This window comes from Neofelis nebulosa, chromosome 15, assembly GCF_028018385.1.
Source record: "Neofelis nebulosa isolate mNeoNeb1 chromosome 15, mNeoNeb1.pri, whole genome shotgun sequence".
Classification (NCBI taxonomy): Eukaryota; Metazoa; Chordata; class Mammalia; order Carnivora; family Felidae; genus Neofelis; species Neofelis nebulosa.
In genome coordinates, this window is record NC_080796.1 from 19,235,074 (window position 1) to 19,244,492 (window position 9,419).

Sequence of the window (9,419 nt, forward strand, 5' to 3'; positions counted from 1 at the left end):
GGGGAGGAAGGGACATGCCATGCAGTATATTGTCTAATTGAAAAATGCGCCACGTCAATGCCGAGCTTGAAATCTCGGCCTCCCTGAGGGCTACTCTCAACAAACAATGTACACATCTTCTGCACTGGAAAGATTAGGCTTCTCCCCTTTCTCCGTTATTAATTCAGGCCAATGCCAGAGTTTCCTTCCTTTGCCTTTCTCGGGTGACGTCACCCTACTGGAACTGTGGTCGGAGGTAACAAGTTCTCGAGTGAAAACTTCAGCGTGGGAGGGAAGGCGTCAGGGCCAGAGGGTGGGGGTTAGGCTGACGGCCTTGAGGGACAGCACTGGACCAAGCTCGAACCTTGTAGCGGGGAGAAGAGAGCCGGGGCTTCTAGCCGTGGATGGTGGGAGAAATCGTTGCTGACGATAACACAACCTGAAACGGAGAGGGATCTTGTGGGAATGCAGCACTAGGGAAAGTCACAGAGGCTCGGGCTCAGAAAGCAGACCACTGAAAGCCAGAAGCACAGACAAAATGGGAAGGGTGCACGTGCTTCTCATCGCAGGGAGGACAGGGCTGTAGACACGGGGCCCATGGCAGCCCTTGAGGGAGACTGGAAGGCAAGGAGAGAGCTGATACAGACAAACCTAAGGAAGTGATGGGGAGACCCCTCCCCCAATTCTCCATTATGGAAAACAGAGAAGCACGGGCCGATCTACAGAAGTGTGGGTCTAGAAGGTCCTTAGAGATTTTTTCTAGTCTTTTACCTATCCTCATTCTGTGTTCCACTTGACCCCAGTGGCATGAAATCAGTCCTGTGTTTGTAGACTCTCTGTAGGAAATAACTCGTAACCAATGGGGCTTTTACCAGCCCTCACCGTCAGGAAGACCCCCCCCCCCTTGTATCAGGAAAAAAAAAGCCTCTTTTCTCTTGTCCTGTCATCACGGAAGAAGGAGGACACCTGGTCATTACAGAAGAAGCCCAATGAATCGCTCATTTAATTTTTTGCTGGTTTAATTGAGCTGTACCTCGCATTTGCTGGAAACAGACTCCAGGGACTTCTCCAAGTTCTTTGATTGCACTGGAATCTTGATGAATCAACCTCTTCTTTGAAATACGAGGACTATTGCCCAAGGTTTGTAATCCTTTGTAATTTTCTTTGTAGTGATGTTTGGAGTAACTAGATTCGAACTGCATGAGAGTCAGTCACACATAAAATCCAAAGCTCTAGGGGGAAAAGTTGCACTGTAGGAAGGTGTAGATGGTCAGGGCTTTGTCTGGGTTCTAACATTTAACCTTAGCCTTAACCTGTTTCTCAGAGTTCTTCTCTGGGCTCAAACCATCGCCATCATCAGCAGCCTTCCTCTCATCTTCTTGTCCTTCTTCCTTGTCTTTTCCTCCTATTCTCCTCTTTTCCTTTCTTTCTGACTTCAACTTCCTTTTTCCCTTTTTCTTTTTCTTGCCTCTTTCCTCTCTTCCTCTTTTTTTCCCTTTCTTCGGTTCCTCTTCCTTCCTCTTCCCTTCTTTTTCTTCTTCTCTGGATATCTTCCTTTTCCTCTTCATTTTCTTTTATGTTTCCTCCTTCACTTTCTTCTTCCCCATCCCTGATCCCTCCTTTTCTTTTTTTCTCCACATTTTGTTTTGACTTTTCAGTCTGTGCCAAGACTTAGGGAAGTGTTTTTCTTATGCCATCTCGTTTCACCTTGGTTTCAGCCCTAGATATTTGTTAAAAAAGTTTTTTTTGAAACAGAGCACAAGCAGGGGAGAGGGGCATTGGCAGAGAGAAAGAGAGAGAGAGAGAGAGAGCAGGCTTCATGCTCAGTACAGAGCCTGACAAGGGGCTAGATCCCATGACTGTGAGATCATGACCTGAGCCCAAATCACAAGTTGGACACTCAACCAACTGAGTCACCCATGTGCCCCCTCAATATTTTTAGGATGTTTAGTATCAGAAAAAATAAGTAATTTATCCATTCACATGGCTGGGTCTCTGATTCCAAATCCATGCTTTTAATAAAAGCCTCTCTAGGAAGACGATAATAAATATAGGGGGCAGAAAGAGTCAAATAAAATTACAATTATTTAAATGCGGAGCCTGAGAGAAGGAAACGATTTTGTACTTGTGAAAATTTGGAATTAATTGGGGTGAGATAACTATAACATCACGTTATAAGCAATCATTTTTAATGGAAAAATCTATAAAGAAAAATAATAGAGGCAAGACAATAATTTGAAATATAGAAAGATCTTTGTGAGAATAAATACTTATTTATTAGATCTCCCTGAAGATCGTCAAGGAGGAATGAATGTGCCGTTGCAAAGGACTCAACATACCTCGTGAAATGCATATTGGTATTAGTTAGGATCAGCTATCAAGTAACAGAGGACCAAATTACAGTTGCTTTACATTTTACTAGAAGAAGTCTGGAGGGGCGCCTAAGTGGCTCAGTCGGTTAGGCGTCCAGCTGCGACTCAGGTCAGGATCTCACAGTTCGTGGTTTGGAGCCCTGCGTTGGGCTCTGAGCTGACAGCTCAGAGCCTGGAGCCTGCTTGGATTCTGTGTCTCCCTCTCTCTGCCCCTCCTGCACTTGTGCTCTCTCTCATTCTCTCTCTCTCTCTCTCTCTCTCAAAAATAAGTAAACATTAAAATAATTAAAAAAGTTAAAAAGAAGTCTGGAGATCACAGTGGTTCATTTCATTCTCTTTTTTTACTCTACCATAGTCAGCATATTGGCTTTTGTCCTTACACTTGTACCTCATTATGCTGAAATAGCTGCCGCAGCACCATATTTTCACCTCGTCACATTTAGGGATGGAGGAAAACAACTTTTTCTGTGTGGGATGGTTTTTTCTTTTTGTAAAGCAATCACATAGTTACCAGAAGCTTGTCCCACCCGGCTCCCCCAGCAGACTCTCTCTTCTGTTTTATTAGCCAGATCTGGGTCATATGCCAACCTCTGACTGCTGGCTAAGGGAATGTAATGGCAGGTGGGGCCGGAGAAGGGGCTAAACTTCCCCCAAAGTAGGAAGCCTGGGCTTGCTACCGAAATACATTTGGAGGCTTATTAGTAAGTAAGAGGGGCAGATGGCTGTTGGGTAGATGATGAACAGAGTCTTCTACACCAGTTTATTCATTTCACAGGGGAAAATGCCTTCCTCGGTTTCCCTCAACTGAAGGCAGACACATCTGGGATATTTTGCTTTCAGGCAAAAAAGATGGTGAGGAAACCAGAATCCCATGAGATATTATCATTAGTTTGACTGCTCCTTTCAAACTTTTCGATATTCTGTTAGCATTCTAATCTAAATACTAGAACTTGGAGCAGGAAAGTGGAGGAGAATGGTTCAAAAATAAAGAGCAAGACAAGCTTTGTGTTTTTGAGAGGGAACGGACAAGTGAGGGGTAGGTATGTAAGTAAGTAAACACGTGTCGCTTAAGATGGATGAGGCTTTCCATGTGGCGCATGAAGAAACAGGGCGAACTCTAGTCATGACGAAGGGATGAAGTGGTCGGGGGCTCTGGAGAGGCCTGAAAGATTCAGAAATAGCATTCTTACTTTTTTGGGTGAGCCTGGCCCAGTGTGTCAAGGTCCGCAAGGACACTCTAATATCCTAGAGAGCTAATAATAAGAATGATGATAACAATAATATGGGGGCACCTGGGTGGCTCGGTCGGTTAAGCATCAGACTTTGGCTCAGGTCACGATCCTGTGGCTCGTGGGTCCGAGCGCCGCGTCGGGCCCTGTGCCGACAGCTCGGAGCCTGGAGCCTGCTTCGGATTCTGTGTCTCCCTCTCTCTCCGCCCCTCCCCCACCCATGCTCTCTCTCTTTCTCTCTCTCTCTCTCAGAAATAAATAAACAATGATTTGCAATGATTTATAAGTGGCAGAATGTTGTATGCGTCCCATGGCTCCTTAACTGCAGTATCACAGGCTTTTTGACATTTAAGGCAGCTGCATGGAGAGCTAGATCCAATGGACGTTTGCCCATTGGCTCATTTCTTCTCTAACTCTCATTTCTTCTTCTGCTTCTTTTTTTTTCAGTGTTTTTTTAAGTTTATTTATTTATTTTGAGAGAGAGAGGAGAGGGAGAGTGCATGTGCACGTGCGTGAGCCCGGGCGGGGGTGGGCAGAGAGAGAGAGAGAGAGAGAGAGAATCCCAAGCAGTCTCCGAGCTGTCAGCACAGAGCCTGATATGGGGCTCGAACCCACAAACCATGAGATCTTGACCTGAGCTGAAACCAAGAGTCAGAAGCTTAACAGACTGAACCACCCAGGTGCCCCTCTGTCTCTCATCTCTTGACAATTCTTTTCCAGTTTATAGTTTACCAAGGCCACTGTGATCTCTGGTTAGTGTGGTGCAATGCAGCCTCCTTGGGAGGAAGGTACAGTTCCTTGGGAATGTCTATGCTTTTGATTGGTATAGATTCTTCAACTATTTTCCTGTAACTTATTCAATGGCTAATGAACTTGGGTCATTTTCAGAACCGCAGCCAAATATCTTAAAGCTGGCAGCCATAAGTTTGCCTTTTTCCTACCCTGGAATCCATAATTTCATTACATTATTACCAGCTAGAGCATTCACCAGTCTAGCTCAAACATTTTTGGATGTCTTGTCACAAACTGTTCATTGTTAGATTTTTCTAAAGGACCAGCAGCCCTTTTGTGAGGGGCAGGGCCCAGTCCTCCATGACAAGCAGGTTGAAAGCCACTGATGGTCCATCTGGCTGCTGCTATCTTGTCAAGGCCAAGGCTAGAATTTAAACCAGGCATTCTAGCTCCAGAGTTCATGTTCTTAACCCTTAGCCTCTGTTATCCCTTTAGAATCTGTGTTTCTCACCACTATATTAGAGTACAGAAGTTGTGGCAAGGTTATAAATTCAAGAGCACAACTAATGGGAAAGACCAATCAAGACTGTGTTATAGGGGTGAGGAGAATAGGTCTCACAGGGCAAGGATAAATTGGAATATTTGGGGAAAGAAATGAGGAATAGTTCTATTTGGAAAGGGGACAACGTGGGAGGAGGAGAAATTTGTAGAGAACGAATTAGATGCGTTTTAGGTTGGCTGGTAACTGAGCTCTTTATTTTTTTTAAATTTTTGAATTAAAATTTCTTTTTAATGTATATTTATTTTTGAGAGAGAGGGAAAGATAGATCGTGAGCCGGGGAGGGGCAGACAGAGAGGGAGACAGAGAACCCAAAGCGGGCTCCAGGCTCTGAGCTGTCAGCTCAGAGCCCCACGCAGGGCTCGAACTCACGAACCGCGAGATCGAGACCTGAGCTGAAGTCCGACGCCTGACCGACTGAACCACCCAGGTGTTGCCTTAACCGAGTTCTTTTAAGTTTCCCATCTGAGGTTAGAGCAGAGTGGGCCGCTGGGGGCTGCCGTCCGAAGGGTTCTTTTATTCCTTTCTCACCGTCCCTCGACTTCTCTGCCTGCTGGGGACCGTGACAGCGGTACCAGGCTGCTGTACCAGAGTTCCTTGTCCTGACATGGAGAAAGTACTTTCCAATATCCCAGACCAGCCACAGTGGATGGAGATTGGGAAGAGGGGCCTTCATCTAGGGAGCAAGTCTTGTCTACCCAGGGATGGAGGCCTCAGTGGCCACTTGCGCTTATCAGATGATTGACGTGGCCGGCAGTGGGCCAGCCATCCAAAGTCTTGAGGCCTTACTTCACAATGTAGTAGTTTCTTCTGTCACGTGGAAGGACGGAATGGACTTCCAGAACCTTGTTTTCCTGGTCTGGTGGTGGACACCATCTTTTTTTTTTTTTTTTTAGTTTTACTTATTTATTTTTGAGGGAGTGAAGTAAAGAGAGAGAGTGAGCACAAGTGGGGGAGGAGCAGAGAGACAGAGAGGGAGAGGGAGAATCCCAGGCAGGCTCCACGCTGTCAGCACGGAGCCCGATGCGGGGCTCGAACTCCCAAACCGTGAGATCGTGACCCAAGCCAAAACCAAGAGTCCAACGCTTAACCAACTGAGCCACTCAGGTGCCCCAGTGGACAGAATCTTTGGGACAGCAATTTCATGATCTCTAGTTAGCAAAGAAGCATGATAGAAGATACTTTCCTGCATGTATTCGTCTGAAGGTCAGATGGAGGCGTGGACCCCCGTGACAGGCTTGCCGTGTGTCCCAGCCACCAGCTTCCAGCAGCCTGACAACTGTATTTTCAAGGAGTGAGGAACCTGTAGCACTTAGGGCATCTTAAGGTACTGCATCTCATGCAAATATTGCTCTTTAAATGTTTTTTAATGCTTATTTATTTTTGAGAGAGAGAGAGAGACAGAGACGGAGACAGAGTGTGAGTGGGGGAGGGGCAGAGAGAGAGAGAGAGAGAGAGACAGAATGCAGAGCAGCTCCAGGCTCTGAGATGTCAGCACCGAGTCCGATGCGGGGCTCGAACTCACGAACCAGAAGATCGTGACCTGAGCCGAAGTCCGCCGCTTAATCGAGTGAGCCACCCAAGGGCCTCTCAAATCTTTCTCTTCGCAGATAAGAAAACTGAAGCCCAGAGAGATGAGAAGATTTACCAAGCTACACCCGAGACCTAGGATCCAAGGCTCTTTGCCATACACACTCCTGCCTTGGATGAATGACATTCTGGAAATGCAACGGATAACTATTACTGTGGCAAGTAGTATAGAGAAGGGACATTAGAAACTGTGACAAGGGCAAGCCAGTTTGACTCGGCACGTTGCTTGAACCTGAGGCTTCCTGGATGCTAAATTGCAGGAGATTACATGTGTGGACTGAGCCCTGTTTTGGGGGATTAATCTCCTCGCCCACAAGAAAGTGAAGAACTCCGCCGTGCACATTTAAGTACTACTATTCAGGGAACTTGGAGAGGTCATTTACCAAATAGCTCCTTTACCCTTCCCACCAAGAATTCACTACTTTAATTGAGGGGAGTGGTTTTTTTGGAGAATTGGCCGGCCCGACATAAAGTGGCATTGTAAACTTCAATCCTTTGCTTGCCGTTCTCTGGGGTTTTACTCTTTTTTTTTTTTTTTTTTTTTTTTTTTAATAAAAACTTGTTCTGTAAAGGTAATATGAGTTCCTGGTTAAAAAGTTTTTGTGAAATCCAAAAGAATATGTAAGCGAGAAGAGAATCTCCACCTGAATTTTGACTCTGAGGCTTCTAGATCTCTTTTCTAAAGACAAAACCCCCCAGAAGCTTCTTCTGTTTTCCTGTAAGTGTATATTAATAGAAAATGGACTCTTTGTATACGCACGTTGGCATACCAATCTCACTGTATTGTACCTCTGCTTGTCTTGCTTCATGTTTTTCAAAGATTATTACCGATCAGCATGTAGAGATTTATCTCATTCCCATCAATTGCTTTAAAAGGTCGATGAATTCTAGGCCACCCTATTACGGTTCCTGTCTTTCTAGAGCCTGCCACGTGGCCAAACCCTAAGCGGTGAGTTTAACCCAGCAGATCGCATGGATTGGTCCCAGAGGGCCTGATGCTTCTAGGCCCCAGAATCCAGGAGCCCCTCTCCACCACGTAAACATCCGGGGCGACAGTCCCGTAATGGGATCATCTGTCCTGCTCTGATTCTCAGATGACCTTCCTGGTGCGGCTTGGAGAAGGGGGTGGGTGGGGTCTTGAGAAGCTGGCTTGCCCTGCATTTGTCTTCTTGGCTGCTCCGGCCGCGAGGGAGTATGGAGACCGTACTGGGAGATCTCTCCGAGGAGACATTGGGTTTTGCTGGCAGGCAGGCCTCCAGGCCGCTCAGCGGAATGTCTTTGTGTCTGTAGCTGCAGGAGGAGCCAGGAGGCTGTGCTTCCGGGCCAAGGGAAACACCACTCCAGACTCAAGACCACGACTTGGCAGAGACTCTGGGGCCGGCTGAATTTAGGAGAGGGCCCTCTCCTACCTCTTCCATGCCCGAACCACTCTTTCCCACTAACCCTGAGAGGATGGGCTGGCTCAAGGTATCTGGTCTATTCACTTGCCTGGGTGAGATGGATTCCCACCTCATTCTGGTACAGCAGGAAAGGCGAGTGCCTCTTTCCCTCGCTGGGAAGGAAGGAGAAGGCAGCCAGAGTCGAATCAGACCTCTCGAGAGTCAGCAAGAGGCTTGGTCTCTGCTTACACAAATAATCTCGAGGAGATCTAAATCCCCTGTTCATTGTGAAAACAGACAGTGCCAGAGTAAAACAGAATTAAATTGTTTCTCTTTCATGGCAGCTGAAGTGTAAAAACCATTCTATTCTGACCTTGTGGCAGGAATATCCTGACACCTCATAAATTATCCTAAGGGCTCAGGGCCTGGGGGGTGGGGGTGGGGCTTGGGAAGGCTGCAGGTTCAGGCTGCTGTCAGCCCTGAGCACAGGCTTTCCTTCTGGCCTTTCTGACAGGCAGGCACCCGTGTTAGGATGTGGAGGAAAGTAGTTTCCTCAAAGTCAGTTTCTTCTGAGTTAGGACAAGTATTTCCCCCTCCTTTTATGTATTTAGAGTTTGTATGGCCACAGGGCCCATTCCACGGGTAGTTTGTGAAGGAGGCAGGAAAAGCATGGTGATGTCTCCCGAGGCTGACAGAACCTCTGAAGTAGTTTTAGAAGCCTCCCATTTTCTAAGGAAGAAAGAGAAAGGGGAAGGAAGGAGAGGACAGAGTGAGAAGGACACAAAAGACGCAGAAATGAATTAAAGGGGAAGGAAAAGGAAGGAGGGAGAAGGAAGGGTGGGTGAGAGAAATGGTTTCCATTCAGATAGGGCCTCCCACCGCCACCCCCACACCAGGTTGGTTATGGGAACCGAGGCCACCTCCTCACAGGATGGAAGTCACAGTCACTTCCTGGCCCCCTGGCGAGCCTTTTCTAGCTCCTACATCCATCTGTGCCCTACACACAGTAGGTGCTCTGTAAATGTTTGTGGAGTGGAAAGATCCACAGATTGGTCTCCAGAGAGGGAACCTGATGTATTTTGGGAAACTCCAAGTATGTAGAACAAAGTCATTTGGGGCAAACAATATTCCTGTAGACTGAATCACCATAAGGTTTAAAGAATCTGGGTATTTGTGGGTGTGTCTGGACATATTGTGTGTGGGAGCGTGGGTGGGTGGTCTGGACGGGTGGGTAATAAGTGACAGGAGGGCCCTTGGAAATATAAAGGGCTCCATAACTACTGTAAAAATAAAACTGGGAACAGCATGCCCAGACCTCCAGCCATGCAGTGACCAAACTTGACCTTGGCAGAGATGAATAATATTGTGGAAATGGATTCAAGAATTATTAGTCAATGTTTTCAGTCCCTATGGGCTTTTTTTTTTTTTTTCCCAGAGAACTGCTGGGTGGTTTTTGGCAAATGACTGCACAGCCTGTAGGATTCCAGAGCCTTTCGAAGCTCTTTCTAGACTCTGCTATACTGATGTTTTTTTTTCAAAAATTTCTGGTTCTTTTCTTTCCTAATGGGATGTATTTTCT

At 46.6% G+C, this 9,419-nt stretch overlaps 1 long non-coding RNA gene across 1 annotated transcript; it reads left to right on the plus strand.

Moving 5' to 3' along the window:
- The first annotated feature begins 20 nt into the window (after positions 1-20).
- Positions 21-6,952, plus strand: LOC131496118 (uncharacterized). The gene is made up of 2 exons (XR_009254322.1): positions 21-1,119; positions 6,482-6,952. It is a non-coding gene; the product is annotated as an uncharacterized LOC131496118 (long non-coding RNA).
- The last annotated feature ends 2,467 nt before the right edge of the window (positions 6,953-9,419 follow it).